This window comes from Lupinus angustifolius, chromosome LG10 (genome assembly GCF_001865875.1).
Source record: "Lupinus angustifolius cultivar Tanjil chromosome LG10, LupAngTanjil_v1.0, whole genome shotgun sequence".
NCBI lineage: Eukaryota > Viridiplantae > Streptophyta > Magnoliopsida > Fabales > Fabaceae > Lupinus > Lupinus angustifolius.
Window position 1 is genome coordinate 12,320,564 of NC_032018.1, and position 17,864 is coordinate 12,338,427.

Consider the following 17,864-nt stretch of genomic DNA (forward strand, 5'->3'; position numbering starts at 1 on the left):
AATATCTCTGTAGAATTGTTAATGTATTTTATAACAAAAAATAATAAAGATACATTGATTTGTATATTATTTGGATTTTTCCTCACATTTTTTTGTTTAAAATATTACACTTATTTATCATGCGGGGTGGTCAATGTAACGAAAGTATAAAACTATGGGAAGTTTGCGTAAGTGTAGAAAAGTGAAGAGTGATTTGTATAATTTCACTAAAACTCAAGGGATATCAGTGTAATTAACTCTATTCTTTTACTAACTCAATAGTCCGATCTAATGACCCTTCAAGAGTTCCAGATTTGGCTTTGCTCGGTCTTCCCGCAAGGATTTCAATTTAATAAGTTTTGGTCCAATTATTTGTGAGATGGTTAATAAAATAAAATATTAATCCATCATGTTTTTATGTTTCGGGCGTAGAAACAAGCAATATATGCATGTTACTTGGGTTAGTTCCAAAGCCAAGCCAGCTATGATATACTCACCTTCCATGATAAAATATAATCCATATACAATTGCCATATAATAGAGCAATGAAAACAACATATTAACTTAATTATGTGATATGATTCACGGTTATAGTCAACTCTGCATCTAACAGTAATCATTTTTGTTTCCGGTAAAGGAATTGTTACGATGCATGAGATTATCTTACCTAGAGGAAACGTGAGTAGCAAGCACAAATTAAACATTTCAACTCATTATATTTTGTTAAAGAACATTGTATCTCATCAAAAGAAAATTGAATGGCCTCTGGAATTTTTAATTATCAGAGATTGACTAAATTACAAGAAGGAAGATGGTGAAACTATACATCGTAAAATAGAATAGTTAGCCTAACCAAAATAACTAACTTAACACCTAACAAAACTAAAAACTAAAAACTGGGTCTAAGAACTAATAAAGCAGCCCAATACAACACTTAAATAAAATATGGCAATCAAACAGAAAAATAGCCATCAACTTCTTCCTTCTTTCTTTATAACTGTGCTTTTGCTTCATTACTTTAACAGCTCCCCATAAGCTGGAATGTGCATATCTAACATTCTAAGCTTCGAGTGAAGCTTCTGAAAAAGAGATGCGGATAGAGCCTTGGATTACAAATTTATTGTCACAAAACAATAGTATAGGTTCTGAATGAACAATGTTCAAGTCCTTTATGAGATACACCAGCCATTGTGCTTCAGAAGTGGCCAAAGCTATGGCTATGTAATCTGCTTCAACAGAAGATTTGGCCACAACTTGCTGCTTCTTGCTTTTCCACAAAATGAGGGCATTTCCAAGATAAAAGCAATATCTTGAAACAAAATTTCTAGAATAAGGGCATCCTGCCCAATCTGAATCAGTTTATTCTCTTATCTTGAAATCAGAATCTACAGAAAATAATACTCCAAGATTGATTGAACCCTTAAGGTATCTTAGCACCCTCTTGGCTCCTTCATAGTGGAGGTTAGTAGGCTTAGAAACAAATTGGCTTAAATGGCCAACTAAGAAGCTAATATCAGGCCTAATACGAGTTCAGTAGATCAGCTTACCAATGAGTCTTCTTTAAGTAATAGGGTCATATAAAGGATTTCCATTTTTTGCACTATCAACTTTCCTAAATATTCCATTGGGGTGGAGCAGGGTTTGCAAGCTACCATACCAGTGTCTTCAAGGAGATCAAAGGTGTATTTCCTTTGATATAAGGAAATCCCTTTGTTTGACCTAGTTATTTCCATCCCTAAAAATAACTTTAATTGACCAAGGTCTTTTATGCTAAATTCACTATTAAGCAGGTGCTTGATGTTATTAATTTCAGTGATACTATTTCCTACCAAAACATGATCATTAACATGTACAAGTATAAATGTAAAACTAAATTCAATGGATTTAATGAATAGAGATTGATCAGCATAGGATTTTCGATAACCTGATTGAAGGAGAAAACTTGTTAATTTGGCATGTCATTGCCTACTGGCTTGCTTAAGTCCATATAGTGATTTCTCAAGTTTGCATACAATACTAAGATTGTCAACTATCAGTCCTTGAGGATCTTTCATGTATACCTCCTCCTTTAGATTACCATGAAGAAAAGTTGTGTTGACATTCAATTGATGAAGGTGTCATTTGTTGGCTGAAACTAAAGCAAGAATGACCGTAATGGTGGTCGACTATAGGGCTAAAAGTTTTCATATAGTCCACTCCCTCAGTTTGGGTAAAGCCCTTGGCAATAAGTCTTGCTATGTGCCTTTCAATAGACCCATCTGATTTGTATTTTAGTTTGAAAACCCACTTGCATCCTATTGCTCTTTTAGTGCTAGGTAAAATGGTCAATATCCAAGTATTATTTTGATTAAGAGCTTTTAGGTCTTGTTGGATAGCATTTCTCCAAGAGCTATGCTTGACAACATCATTATAAGTCTTAGGTTCTATATTAGAAGATATGCTAAGATAAAAATGCTTGTGAGTCAAAGACAAATGTTCATAAGAAATACTATCAGATAGGAGATACCTTTCCTTTGAAGATTTTGATGAGGTTGAATGAGAAGTGGAAGCAATTAGGTTGCAATGATAGTCTTGTAGATAGTGAGGTATATGTCTATTTCTAAGAAACTTTCTAGGATTATAAGTGTCATTAGTAGCAGTATTGTGCTCACTGGTTGAAGTAACATATTGAGTATTATTGCTATCATTATCTGTTGTATTCTCACAAGTCTCACCAGAATGAACATGATCATTAGAGTAGTGTATGGTGGACTCTTCATTGATGTCCTCAAGACACCTTGAATCAGTATTAAGGTTATTGGGCAAAGTCAATTTGGGATCTTGATCAGTATCAATAGTTTCTTCAAAGGGGAAGATGTGTTCATAAAATGAGACATTTCTAGAAACAAAATCTCACGAGTCTTGGTATCGAAAATCACATGTCCCTTTGCACCCCCTTTTACTCCCAAGTAAACACCCTTCTTAAACTAGGGTCTAGTTTCTTTCTGTGGGAAGTAATGGTAGTAGCATAACAAAGACATCCAAACACCCTTAGGTTATAAATACTCGGTAATTCCCCATACAAGACACTAAAAGGGCTGTTATTGGATAGATAGCTACTTGGTTGCCGATTGATTAAGCAAACAACATGTGTTACCACATAGTTCCAAAAAAAGTGTGGAACTTTGGAATGAAAGATCAAAGATCTTGCAACACTAAATATGTGTGGATATTTTCTCTCAATCACCTCATTTTGTTGGGGTGTTTCAACACAACTTGTTTGGTGTTCTATTCCTTTATTAGCATAGAAGTCAGGAAGGGAAAATTCCCTTCCATTATCCCTTCACATACATTTTGCTGTTATGTCGAATTGAGTTTGAACAAGGCAAATAAAGTTCTTAATAACTTCAGGCACTTCATACTTGAGTTTTAAGAAATAAAGCCATGTAAATCTAGATTTATCATCAACTATTGTCAAGAAATATCTATGACCAAGAGTACTTGGAGTAGCAAGCCCCCCCAGATATCCATATGAAGTAAATAAAAAATGCAAGCAGATTTAGAGATCCTATTATCATAAGGCAAATTTCTTAGTTTAGCCAAATAACAAATGTCACAAGGATCCATAGTTTTAGTAAAAGTAATGGAAGGGAAAAGTTTATGCATTGCTAACGTTTTATTATGGGAAAGATGACCTAACCTACTATGCCAAATACTAGTGTCATGGGTATTAATACTATTAACAACATTACTAAAGTTTTCTTTATGTATGATGGATAAGGTCTTCACATAGTTCTTCATTGCATATAGTCCACTTCTCAATACAGCTACACCAATCATCTTCAATGATGGGAGATTCTGAATATGACAAACATTTTTAAGAAAAGCTAGCTGGCATGGTGTAGTTTCAAATAGTTTTGAAATAGAAATCAAGTTATAAGTGAAACATGGAATGTATAGCACATTAACCAAGTAAAGATGAGAGGAAAACATAACACTTCCTAAGATCTTGGTGGATATATGACTGCCACTAGGAAATTCACAAAAGCTGTAGTGATTTTCTTTTAAGTTTGAAATTTTGAGAAGGTGATACATATATGATCGGTGGCTCATGTGTCAAGAAACTAGGCAAAAGTCTTAGTATGATAATTCAATACATGTCTCATACATTTATCATATTGATTATGATATGTAGAGTGTGTAGCAAATTGGTTTGTGTTGTGTGTAATAGTAGGCTGCAATATGGATAATATAGTCTGATGTTGTTGAGGAGTAATGTTGACTCATGATGCTCCTCCACTTGTTCCTTTATCTGATCTTGGGAGCTAGAATCATAAGCGTGAACTTCACTAGTTCCAATTTAGGATATGCCCAAGCTTCTTCCTCCATGGTAAGTTCTCCATCTGCCTCTTCCTCTACTGGTTCTTGTATATCTCCCAATTTCACTATAATAATGCTCACTACTAGATGCATTCATTAGAACACTTGGCTCACCAAATTAAGAGTTAACGTGTCTCTCTTGTTGGGTTAATAGGCAGAAGGCTTTTTTAACTAAAGAGAGTGGGTCCATTAACATAATTTGTGACCTCATCCCTTCATATTCGTCATTGAGACCATTGAGGAAGCAAATGACATAATCATTTTCTTTATAGCCTTTTATAGTAGGTCTCAGACTGCATTTACACTTGTGTGTGCAGGAACATGCATGAATTGGTGTGAAGTTATCCTATTCCTACCATAAACCTTTAATGTGAGTGTGATAAGATCCTATGCTAAGATTACCTTGCTTATAGGGGTAGATTTCACACAGCAGATCTGAAATCTGAAACACATCTCCTTGGTAATATCTTTCATGCAAATCTTGCCATATCTCTAGAATTGTTTCCATCTAGAGAATGCTTTGAACCATCGAAGCATCTATTGATTGAGTTAACCATGAGACCACAAAATTATTACACATGTTCCATGCACTAAAATTTGGATCCTTGCTTGAAGGTTTGAGGAGAGATCTGTCAATAAATTGAAGCTTGTTCTCCATTTTGATAGGCATCCACATTGCATGAGACCAAGAATGATAATTATTGCCTTTGAGAAGTTTGGAAACAAGGATGGAATCCTGATTCTCATTTGGGCTCATGTATGTAGTAATGAGAACAAGGATCTTGCAGAGGATTCAGGGGTTTTACGGCTCTACTCTCCATGTTGTCACAAAAGAAAAAAAGGAAAAAAATGAAGGTGAATGGCGTGTGCAGCGGAAGAGAATGATTGTTTTGAAGATCGTGGGATCTTGGCAGCGGAAAAGGGGAAAGTATCAGAGCTTATGCAAGCTTTGATACCATGTTAAAGAACATGGTATCCCATCAAAAGAAAATTGAATGACCTCTTAATTCTTTATTTATCAAAGATTGATTAAATTACAAGAACGAAGATAATGAAACTATATATAGTTAAATAGAGTAGTTAGCCTAACCAAAGTAACTAACTTAATACCAAATAAAACTAAAAATAGAAAATCGGGCCTGAGAACTAATAAAGCAGCCCAATACAACACTTAAACAGAATATGACAACTTCTTCCTTCTTTCTTTATAACTTTGTGCTTTTGCTTCATTACTTTGTAAGGACCGTGTTCCAACTCTAACATACTTATCAAAGGAATCACATTCCTAACATATACATAAAGTGAAGTAAGGTTTCATTGCATTACAAGACTTTCTGTATCTAGTCTTACATGAAGCGAAGTTTCAGTACCTAATTGTTAAATTGGCACACACCTAATTATACATTATTGATTACACAGGAAAATAACTAAATTATAAATCATTGATTAAATGACGCAAACAACTAATTTTACATTATAAATTTAACAAGTGAAAACTAGCCAAATAAGTCACCTCAATTATTAGAGGATCCCCTAGAACTCTCAAAAACATCCAAACTCATAATAGACATTTTTCCAATTATGTCATGGAGTTCTAATCACTACGCCAAAGTTGTAGTTCAACAATGCTTATTTTATATGTATAACAATGCTTTCTGTTTGACCATAGTAGTATATTATCATCAATAACAACGCTTTTCAAACGATGTTGTATTGAATATATACCACAATGCATCACACGAAAAGCGTTGTCATATAGTGCATAAATACAACAGTGCATCGTCCACAAAGTGTTGTCATATAAGTCTTACATAAACAACGCATTTTATAGGTCTTATTAATAACGCTTATCATTGCGATGTTGTAGTTTATATATATAACATTACATTAATAGAAAAGCGTTGTTGTATTATAAATAAATATTCTCAAACAACACCTTAATATAACAGCGCAGCACACACATAACGTTGTTGTATTAAGAATGTACAACAATGATGTCTATAAAAAGTAATATTGTATTTATCCTTTACAACAAAGCATGTTAGGACTTCCCCGAGAATTCACTATTGATTTGTATAAATTAATACATGCATATACATTTATTAGCAGAACAAACATTCTCAACAGCACAGACATTTATACACTCTGAATATCACATATACATTAATACAGGCCAAAAGTTTGTTTTTTAACATCAATACAATACAAACTACAAACAATGAATATTATGTCAATTATGTTTTGACATAGTACATAATAACAAATAAAAAACTTACACAAATTACAAATAAAAAAAATTATACAAATTACAAACAATCAAAATTAAGTTATAATTATACAAAGACTATTTGCATCTATTGTTTTTCCCTTTTCTTTGATTGTTTTTGGCTTGTAAGGTCATCATTGTTTGCAGGAACATATTGATTTACCCAAAGCCCTTCATCGTGATCATCCTTGTATATAAATCATCATCTGTAGTTGGTCCGCTCTCACGCGACTAATATATCCCAAAAAAAGATCGTCTTCTTCAATATCTTCATATTCTTGGTCATCAATATTATTGACGATTATTTTGTTAGTTAAAAAAACAATGGACCATTTCATATCAGTTGTGTCACTAACATAGAATATTTGTTGAGCTTGTGATGCTAGAATAAATGGTTCATCTTTATATCCTGACCTATTAAGATCCACCTGTATGAACCCTAACTAATCAACTCGGAAGTCATTATTGTTATCAACCCACATATAACAAAAAAATTGGCATCCAATGTGTAATCAAATTCCCATATTCATTCATTCACTCCAAAGTATGACATGTTCGCATATATTGAGTTTCTATTTTTTGCACTTGACATGTGTGAAGTTCGAGCAATAAGAGTCACACCACTATTTTGCATTTTACTTTGATCATATTGTTTTCTCGTATAAAATATGAACTCATTAATTAGGTAATCAGTTAAGATAAGACATGAATACTTGGACCATTGGCTAACCATTTCAATCTTTCGGAAACCAAATGTGCATTTATATTCAACTCCTCATCAATGTGATTTTTAGCCACTGTGTGAAACACCAATTATGCTATTTGGAAATCCAATTTTCATTCTTACTTGGGTAAGACTTCCTTAGCGTCTCTTTGTGTATTTAAACATATGGCTCAACCTCGTTGGCATTATGTAAAACATATACGTGTGCTTACTCCAATATGGTTCTTGTTATAGTCAATATTTAATTCCCACTAATACCTTCACCAAATGTTTTTTTGCATATCGAGGCTTTTGAATGCCCATGAAATCACCATCAGTAAGGTATACGATACAAAAATCAAGAGCTTCTTCAACAATATATTGCTTGACAATACAACCCTCTAGTCTTGATCGGTTCTTCACATACCCTTTTAATGTCTTCATATAACGCTCAAAGGGGTACATCCATCTCATATAGGAAGGGTCATATAGTTGTGTTTCTCGAACAATATGAATGCTTAGATGAATCATTATGTCAAAAAAAAGAAGGTGGAAAATACATTTCAAGCTCACACAAAGTCAAAATAATTTGTCTTTGTAATGTAAGTAATTTCTCAAGGTTAGTCACTTTGCTACAAAGTGCCTTGAAGAAGAAGCATAACCTAGTTATGGTTCCTCGAACTTTTTTGGGTAGAATTGATTGTATTCCAATAGGCAAGTAATGCTCCATAAGTACATGACAATCATAAGACTTAAGACTTTTTAACTTGAGGTCTTTCATTGATACGAGATTTTGAATGTTGAAAGAGTACCCTTCTATAACTTTAACACCATGAAGAAATTCACAAAATTTCATTTTCTCCTTCCTCGACAAAGTATAAGCTGCTAGAGGTAGACATGTACGTTTTCCCTTCATTATTGGCCCCAATTCCTATCTTAATCCCATACTAACCAAGTCCAACCTTGCATTCAAGCCATCTTTGGTCTTACCAAAGAGACTTTCAAACACATTTTTTTCATTATGCATAATATCAAGGAAATGTCTTACATATAATGAACTCTAATATGACAATTCAAAGAATATTGACCTTTTCTTCCACCCCGTTGTGACAATTTCTTTTGCAAAAGGTTTGCCAAAGTTAGTATTAAAACTCTTTGGCTTTTAAAATAATTGGTCACCTATCAATGGCAAAGGAGCACGACCTTCTTCATTGTTTCCATCAAATGCTTTTCTCCATTGTCAATAGTGATGATATGAATGCAAGAATCTACGATGGCCAAGGAAGACATTCTTCTTATAATGGTCCAACCTCATTGAATGAGTATTGTCTTCACATACAAGACATGCAAAATGTCCTTTTGTACTATATCCAGGAAAATTACCATAGGCAGGGAAATCACTAATTGTGCCGAACAACAAAGCCATCAAGTTGAAGCTTTCTTCCACATACACATCATATACATTTATATTTGTCTCCCACATTTGCTTCAAGTCTTCAATTAATGGAGTCAAATATATGTCTATGTTATTTCCTGGTTGTTTACGTCCATATATTAACATAGATAACATCATGTATTTGCGCTTTATGCATAGAGAAGGAGGTAGGTTGTATATCACCAACATCACTAGCTATGTACTGTGGGAGCAACTTTGAACACTATGTGGGTTAATTCCATCCGTTGACAATGCAAGGCGTATATTTCTTGACTCTTGACCAAAACTAGGATAATCGTGATCAAATTTTCTCCATTGAGGAGAATTTGTAGGATGTCGAAACTTGCCATCTTTAATCCTTTCTTCAGCATGCCATGTCAACTTCTTTGCATATTTGGCATTGCTAAACATACGCTTGAATCTTGCTTTGATGGAAAAATACCATACAATATTTTTGGGAATTGAGTCTTCCTTCTTAAAAAGTGATGCATTACATTTACGATAAAACTTTAATGAAGCAAACTCGTTTAAAAATAAGATGCAATCATTTTCGCAAGCATGTATCCTAGTGTAGTCCATGCCTATGGAGCGTAACATTTGTTTTGCATCATAGTTTTGAGAAGGGAGCACATTATCTTCCGACAATATATCCTTTAGAAGTGCAAGCAAGTCGGTGAAACTCTTATCAGTCCATCCATTAACAGATTTCAACTTATACAACCTTGACACCGCTGTCAATCTTGTGAATTTAGTACAACCATCATATAATGGTTTCTTAGCATCACTTATCAACCGCTGAAACATCTCAGGACAATCATGAAGATCCTCTTCCACAACATTTGTCATTTCCTCGAAACGATTGTCTTCATATGAATTTGTGTAGTTGTCTTTCATATACATCTCATCAGAACGCCTCTCTTCTCACTATGTCTTGACCAACATGTGTAACTTTGATCGTGACACACTAAATGAAATTTTAACTAATTTGGAGTAATTCAGTTTGAGTAACAACATCTTGAGGAAGGACATACAATTCTATTATGATTTTCAACATTCTCAATTGCAAATCTAACAAATGATTTCACTCCTTCTTCATACTCCTTCGTCAATCGATTGAGACTCATCCATTTTCGATCCATTTTCTATTAACAAAAAAATCTAATGAGCATAAATCCATAAAGCTTGAAGTGAAGCTCACCAAGCATATCAAATACATTATTATGTAGTTAAAAAATGGGGAACCCTAACTCATAATGTAATGGTCGAAACTTGGAAACCCCAACTCAATACAAGCAAAATGAGTGAAATCACTTTCACTCATTTATAAGGAAAATATTTATAACTCAATACAAACTAAATATAATGTAATTAAAAAGGCAAATAACTATAATGAAAACTCACTTTCAATTTGGTGTTGAATGCATGAATGGTGATTTTGAGGTTAAACGAGTGAAGGATTTTCAAAATCGGTGAAGAAGGATTTTCGTGTTGAATGAGTGAATGATATTCGGTGTTGAATGAGTGAATGATTACGAGATTGAAGGTTTGTCGAGGTCGATTTTGAGAGTAAATGAGTTTTAATGCTGAGTAAATGAGTGTTAGGATAGCTGAATGTTTGAGAATATTGCGGGAACAATTTAATTTTTTAGGGTCTAATAGCATCTTCATCAGCGCATAATTAAGCCAGCACTGTCATTAATACCTAATCAACAGTGCATAATGATGATGGCGCTGTCAATGATACCTAATCAACAGCGCATCCTAAAATTAGCATTGTGGAAGAACTCCCCATTCAATTATAAAGAAGGTACGTGTTCCACAGCGCAACCTGAAGGAAACGCTATGGAAGATATGATAATTTTTTTACTAATTTTCTACTAATTTTTTTACTAATTTTTTTAATGAAATTCAAATTAGTAATTACATTATGACATTCGATTAATGACAATTAATTATATATATATATAGAACAATTAATAATGTCAATATATAACATTCAAACAATCTAAGAAATGAGAACCCGTTAATCGATTAAGAAATCGACTAAGTATTATGTTAATCAATTAAGCACTATGTTAAGCGATTAAGTGTAGAGGAAATAGTTTTATTGATAATATCGACAACGATTCTTATCGAATACACTATTGTATAGCTAAAAGAAAATAAATGAGAGATAAATATTCAACAATGTTTTTTATGAATGCACTGTAGAATTCAACGTAATTAACAACACATTGTTATAAAAAGCGCTGTTATATATGTATAACAACAATGCATTCATAAAAAAACGTTGTTGAAGACCATTATTCTTAATTCTACACAATTAACCACACAACAGAAAATAATCTAAATGCATACAAAAACAGAATAAAACAACAAACTGAATGCACATAGAAACACCAAATCACAATTATATGAACATAACTAAATTTATATATTGAACATTAATTACACTGTAATATTACATAAACATATATTATATACACCAAATCATATACATTACACTAAATATTAATTGAATTCCCTAAGCTACAATTTATGCAAAAATCTACTATACCTATTTGCCAACAAAACTAAGTACAAACTTTGACCAATGTTCTTGAATCTGGTTGACTTGACCATCTGTATATGCTTTGCCAACAAACTTGATTTCATTAGTTGGTCATTGCTGAATGATCTTCTTCATGAATTTCAGCATGTGATAGTCGCAATCTACCTCATTTGTTTGGCAAGGGGTCTACAATTAAAATGAAGTAAACATATAAATATAACCTTAGTTGAAATATGAATACACTACACATATAATTGTTTGAGATGATTTGTGTCAATATCTTTATATGAGTTCACTTGATTTTGTGTTGTGGTATCGGTTTTCTAGAACGATTAAGGCCTTTGTAAACTCTCAGCACACTAAACAATAGAAAATTTACTTAATTATGAAACAACTAGGATAGTAAAAGTGTAACTAAATTTTAAATGAGTAGTCCACTTATTTAGAAAACAATTCTTTCATAACGGTGTACTTGTCCGGATCACCATGTGCCAATGAGTCAAAGTAGCATATTTCTACATTGACCCGATTGATGGCAACCAAAAGCCAATGATGCCTAACAAAACATATGTACATGGTTCGAAAATGTCAAACACAACAAACATACTAAAGACAGAAATATAAAAGATAATTAAAAAAATGCTCACCCAATATTAAAATGTGCAAGAAATAAATTTGTAGCTTCTTTATGAATGAGAAGATTATCTGCTATTTGTTTTCTTTGTTCCTCAATCTTATTTTTGTCACTCGACACCAAATCGATAATGTGTGGGGATATGAACATCACCTTGTTCTTATTTACCGAAACAACATTTTCATACAAGTACCTAACATATATAAGACAAATGTTAGTTAATTATAACACACCGCCATGCAAAAGCGAAAAGTTAAGAAAACGTAATTTACCTCATATATACACATATAGCAATTGCACCTATACATTCATCTTGAGTTACATCCTCGAATTCATTGATGCTAACGTATTCTTCAACATCAATCTCGAAGACTTCATTGGGAATTGATATAGTTATTATATCATCTCCCAACTTCTGTACATGTTGAAACAACTGAGTACAGTAGTTGGTAGTCTTCTTGGAGATCACATCCCCAGTAGATGGCTTTGAGCCTACATCTCCGGTAGATGGCTTTGAGCCCACATCTCCGGTAGATGGCATCAAACTCACATCCCCCAAAGATGGCTTAGTCTTTTGGGTGCTACTGGAGGTGAAATGACATTTTCCTGAAATATTCAATAAAAAACATATCAATTTAAGATGAATATATATAATATGAGTGAGCATAAGTAAAAAATCAAACCTTAGAAGGAATTACTTGTACAAGGTCTACTGACCAAGCCACAAAAGTGCATATAGCCCCTCCAACTGTGAAGATATCTTCATCGAGAGGAATTGACAACAACACATCATCATCGATTGCAACATCAATCGAGACCTTCACATGATAGCGTGGGATACATTCATTATGCAGCATAACATCGTCCGACTTATGCAATTTACCAACACCTACAATTCAGCTAGTTGGGGTATCCAGGAAAAGTTTGCAAGAATTGATTCCATAAATGTAAGTTAAAACATATATTTAGTTAACGACTAAATTAAAATAAGATAATGAAATTACCTTAGGAATGAGAATCAGAATGAGAATGTTGTAAGGTGGAGGTGTGCAATCCTCATTGATGGTTGAAGGAATAGTGCCAACAACACTAGCTAGTCGTTGCCACTTAGCTTCCTTCACCTTCATTGATTGCTCAAATTCGTTAAAACGTTGCATGAGACCATCCAAATGATTTTGAACTTGGCTCATTTGGGCTTTGGTTGCACGCTAAGGATGGGGTACAAATGTTCGCTGACTAACCTCAAATCATGCACCTTGGATACGGCCAGAGTAGATAGGAAGTTCTAGTGCCTTGTCAAGTATTATGTATTGATTATTGGCTAAAAGGATAAGATGATGAAAAGACTTTCTCGAGCCAAGCAAAAAAGAAGTGGCTAAAGATCATCTTGAAGAAATGAAGAATCTCTAGCCAAGTAAAAAGAAGTGGCTATGGTGAAACCAACATTAATGCACTTTTCCCTTTGGCCACATAATCTTTAAGAGCTTTGGCTATAAATAGGAGTGCTTCATGCCATTGTAAGACACACCAAATACTTAGCTTAGTGCATATTCTCTCTTCTTGTTCTCTTGTCCTAATTGTGTGAGAAATACTTGAGTGAGAGTGAAATTGGGTCTACTTGGGTTTTGGGAAGTGAGTGAAACACTTGTAGTTATCTTTTATCATAGTGGAATAATCAACCGTGGACGTAGGCAAATTGCTGAACCACGTTAATTTCTCGGTGTCATTTTCTCTATTATATTTTCTCCATGGGTCTTCCGCTCCAACAAACTGGTATCAGAGCTCATAGAGCTCTTGCATGCTAAGCCATACGATCTAAAACAAAATTCTTAGTATGCTTTGTGTTCGCAACATTGTCTGATCTTACACACCAGAAAAGAATTGTTCTTGTTACTAGAAAGGTATAATAGTGTGAAAGTGCATGTCTAGGAAAGTTCTGTCTTAGGAAAGACCTGGTATTTAAGCGTGTCTGTTAAGACCCACCTCTCTTTCTTGGGAACTTTCCCGGTGTATGTTCACGAACTATGATATTGTTCCGATATACGGTTATCATGGCGAGTGCTAAATTTGATTTGGAGAAATTTAATGGAGAAAATGATTTCAACCTATGACGATTGAAGATGAAAGGTCTATTAGTTCATCAAGGCTTGGGAAAAGCCTTGAAAGGTAGAAACAAGTTACCATAAAGTCTGACCGAGGAAGAGAAGGATGAAAACCTGGAAAAAGCACATAGTGCAATTTTGTTGTGCTTGGGAGATGAAGTTCTACAAGAAGTGTTAGATGAAACTACGGCTGCTTCATTATGGTTGAAGCTGGAAAGCCTGTATATGACGAAGTCACTCACCAACAGGCTGTATTTGAAGAAAAGAATATATACCCTTCAAATGCAGGAAGGAAAACCCATAAAAGATCATCTGGATGAATTTAACAAAATTATTCTTGATCTAAAGAATATTGATGTTAAAATTGAAGATGAAGACCAAGCATTTCTTCTACTATGTTCCCTTCCAAGTTCATACGAGCACTTCATCGGCACCATGATGTATGATCGAGAAGATCTGACCTTAGACAAAGTAAAGGCGGCGCTGCACTCGAAAAACTAAAGAAAAGAGTATCATATTCGAGATCTGAAGGCACAGGTGATAGTATTTTTGCTAGAGGAAGAACAGAGAGGTGAAATCAATTTGGTGAAAGAGGGAAATCTAGGTTCAAGTCTAATACTAAACCTAGAAAGTATAAATGCTTTCATTGTCACAAGGAAAGGCATATAAGAAAGAATTGTCTAGAGCGCAAAGGCAAGGAAAAGATTTATGAATATGGAGATGCGGCTGTAGCAAATGACTATAATAGTGCTGATGCACTAATAGTCTCAGAGCACGATTCAAAAGATGAATGGGTACTTGATTCTGGATGCTCATATCACATGTGTCCCATTAAGGATTGGTTTTCAACTTACCAACCCTTAGATGGGGGCAAGGTCCTTTTGGGAAATAATGCTCCCTGCAAGGTCATTGGCCGACACAATGAGAATCAAAATGTTCGATGGAATCGTAAGGACGTTGACAGATGTCAGGCATGTTCCAGAATTGAAGGAAAATCTGATTTTCTTGGGAACACTAGATTCAAAAGGTTATAGCTACAAAGGTGAAGGTAGATCTATAAGAATATCTAAAGGCTCTATGGTTGTAATGAAAGGAAAGAAAGAGAATAGTCTCTACATGCTACAAGGAAACACAATCACGGGTGTTGCTGCTGTCTCATCAACAAGTGATTATGATGTCACCAAATTGTGGCATCTAAGAATGGGTCATGTTAGTGAAAAAGGTCTAGCCGAGTTGGCCAAGCAAGGATTGCTATGTGGTCAACAAGTCGGGAAGGTAGACTTCTGTGAACATTGCATTTTTGGGAAGCAATGTCGAATAAAATCCTACAGTTCATCTAACAAGATGCACATTGGATTATGTACATTCTGACTTATGGGGTCCTTTCCAAGTACTTTCTCATGGTGGTATCAGATACATGCTAACATTCATTGATGACTATTCAAGGATGGTGTGGATTTTCATTTTGAAACACAAAAGTGAAGCATTTTTCAAGTTCAGATAGTGGAAAACCTTGACCGAAAAGCAAAATGGGAGAAAGATCAAGAGACTGAGAACTGACAATGGTCTAGAGTTCTGCAGCAGAGAATTTGTAAATTTTTGCAAAGATCATGGTATTGTCAAACATTATACTCTGAGGCACACTCCACAACAAAATGGACTTGTAGAACGAATGAACAAAACCTTACTTGACAGGACAAGATGTATGTTGTCAAATGTTGGATTGCTAAAAGAATTTTGGACGGAAGCTGTCAGTACAGCTTGTTACTTGATCAACAGATGTCCATCAATGACCATTGGTTTCAAAACTCCAGAAGAGATGTGGTCGGGTATTCCGGCAAATTATGAAAATTTGAGGATATTTGGGTGTCCTTCATATGCTCATAACAAAGATGGAAAACTTGATGCAAGAACATTGAAATGCATTTTTCTTGGATATCCTGATGGTGTGAAAGTATATAAGTTATGGTGGCCAGAGAAAAGAAAATGCATTATTAGTAGAGATGTTACTTTTAATGAAGCTGAAATGCTAAAGCCTCATACAAAGTCATAAAGTGAAAATGAAGATCCCAATATCTTGGAGAAGGTGGAGTTTGAGGTGGAGCCAACAGAAAAAACACTTGATCAAGAAGAAGAAGTGCATGATGCATGTACTAATAGTGATATCTCCCAATTACAACATTATCAGTTGGCTAGGAACAGGCAAATGAGACATATAAAACCTCCAGAAAAGTATGGCTATGCTGATCTGGTGTTATACGCTCTAAATGTTGTTGATGATATCAGTAATTGTGAACCACAGTCATATGAAGAACCTATCAATAATAAAGAATCTTCAAATGGATTTCTGCCATGATAGAGGAAATTGAGTCTCTTCATAAGAATCATACTTGGGTTCTTGTGAAGCGGTCGAAGGCTCAAAAGATTGTTGGATGCAAATGGATCTTTAAGAAGAAGGAAGGAATCCCTGGAGTTGAAGATGCAAGATTCAAGGCGCGATTAGTGGCCAAAGGTTTTACACAAAGAGAAGGCATTTATTTCAATGAAGTTTTCTCTCTTGTGGTAAAACATAGCTCTATTCGTATCCTACTTGCAATTGTAGCTCACTTTGATCTAGAACTTGAGCAACTAGATGTCAAAACGACATTCTTGCATGGTGAATTGGAGGAACAAATCTACATGAAACAACCTGAAGGATTTGAAGTTCAAGGGATGAACGATTATGTTTGCTTGTTGAAGAAATCTTTATATGCCCTAAAGCAATCTTCCAAACAATGGTATCGACGATTTGACACCTTCATGATTGAAAATGGATATTCTAGAAGTGAACATGATAGTTGCATCTACTACAAGAAGCTTGCAAACAAGTCATTCATATATTTGTTTTTATACGTTGATAACATGTTTCGCATGTAAGAACATGTTAGACATTAGAAACTTGAAAGCTCAATTGAGCTCAGAGTTTGAAATGAAGGACTTGGGAGCTGGAAAGAAAATTATGGGAATGGAGATTCAGAGGGATAGAAAAAAGGGGACACTCTTTCTATCACAAAAGAAGTAGATAGAGAAAGTGTTGGAATGCTTCGGCATGCAAAATGCTAAACCAGTCACTACTCCATTGGCAACTTATTTCAAACTTTCAATGGCCTTGTGTCCACAAAGTAAGAATGAAAAAAAGGAGATGTCAAGTGTACGTTATGCTAGTGCGGTTGGCAGTCTCATGTATGTCATGATGTGCACTAGACCAGATATTGCTCATGCAATAAGTGTGGTAAGCAGATATATAGCAAATCTTGGTAAAGTTCACTAGAAGGCTGTGAAGTGGTTTATGCGCTATCTGAAAGGTGCCACAAATATGGGGCTTTTGTATGGCAAAGTCAAAGATGTTGGAAACATGATTACTGGATTTGTTGACTCGGATTATGCTGGAGATCTAGATAAGTGAAGATCACTCACCGGATATGTCTTTACACTCTGTGGTTGTACTATTAGTTGGAAAGCAACACTGCAATCAATTGTTGCTTTGTCTACAACTGAGACAGAGTACATCGCAGTAACAGAAGCTGTAAAGGAAGCCATTTGGGAGAAAGGTCTATTGAAGAGTTGGGTATACAACTCGAAGAAACAAACATCTACTGTGATAGTCAAAGTGTTATACATCTGACAAAGAATCCAATGTATCATGAAAGAACTAAGGATATTGATGTTCAGATGCACTTTATCAGAGACATAGTGGAGAGAGAAGTTGTTAGAGTGGAGAAAATACCCACTGCAGATAATCCGGTGGACATGACGATGACGTCAGTTCCAACTACCAAGTTCAGACATTGTCTAG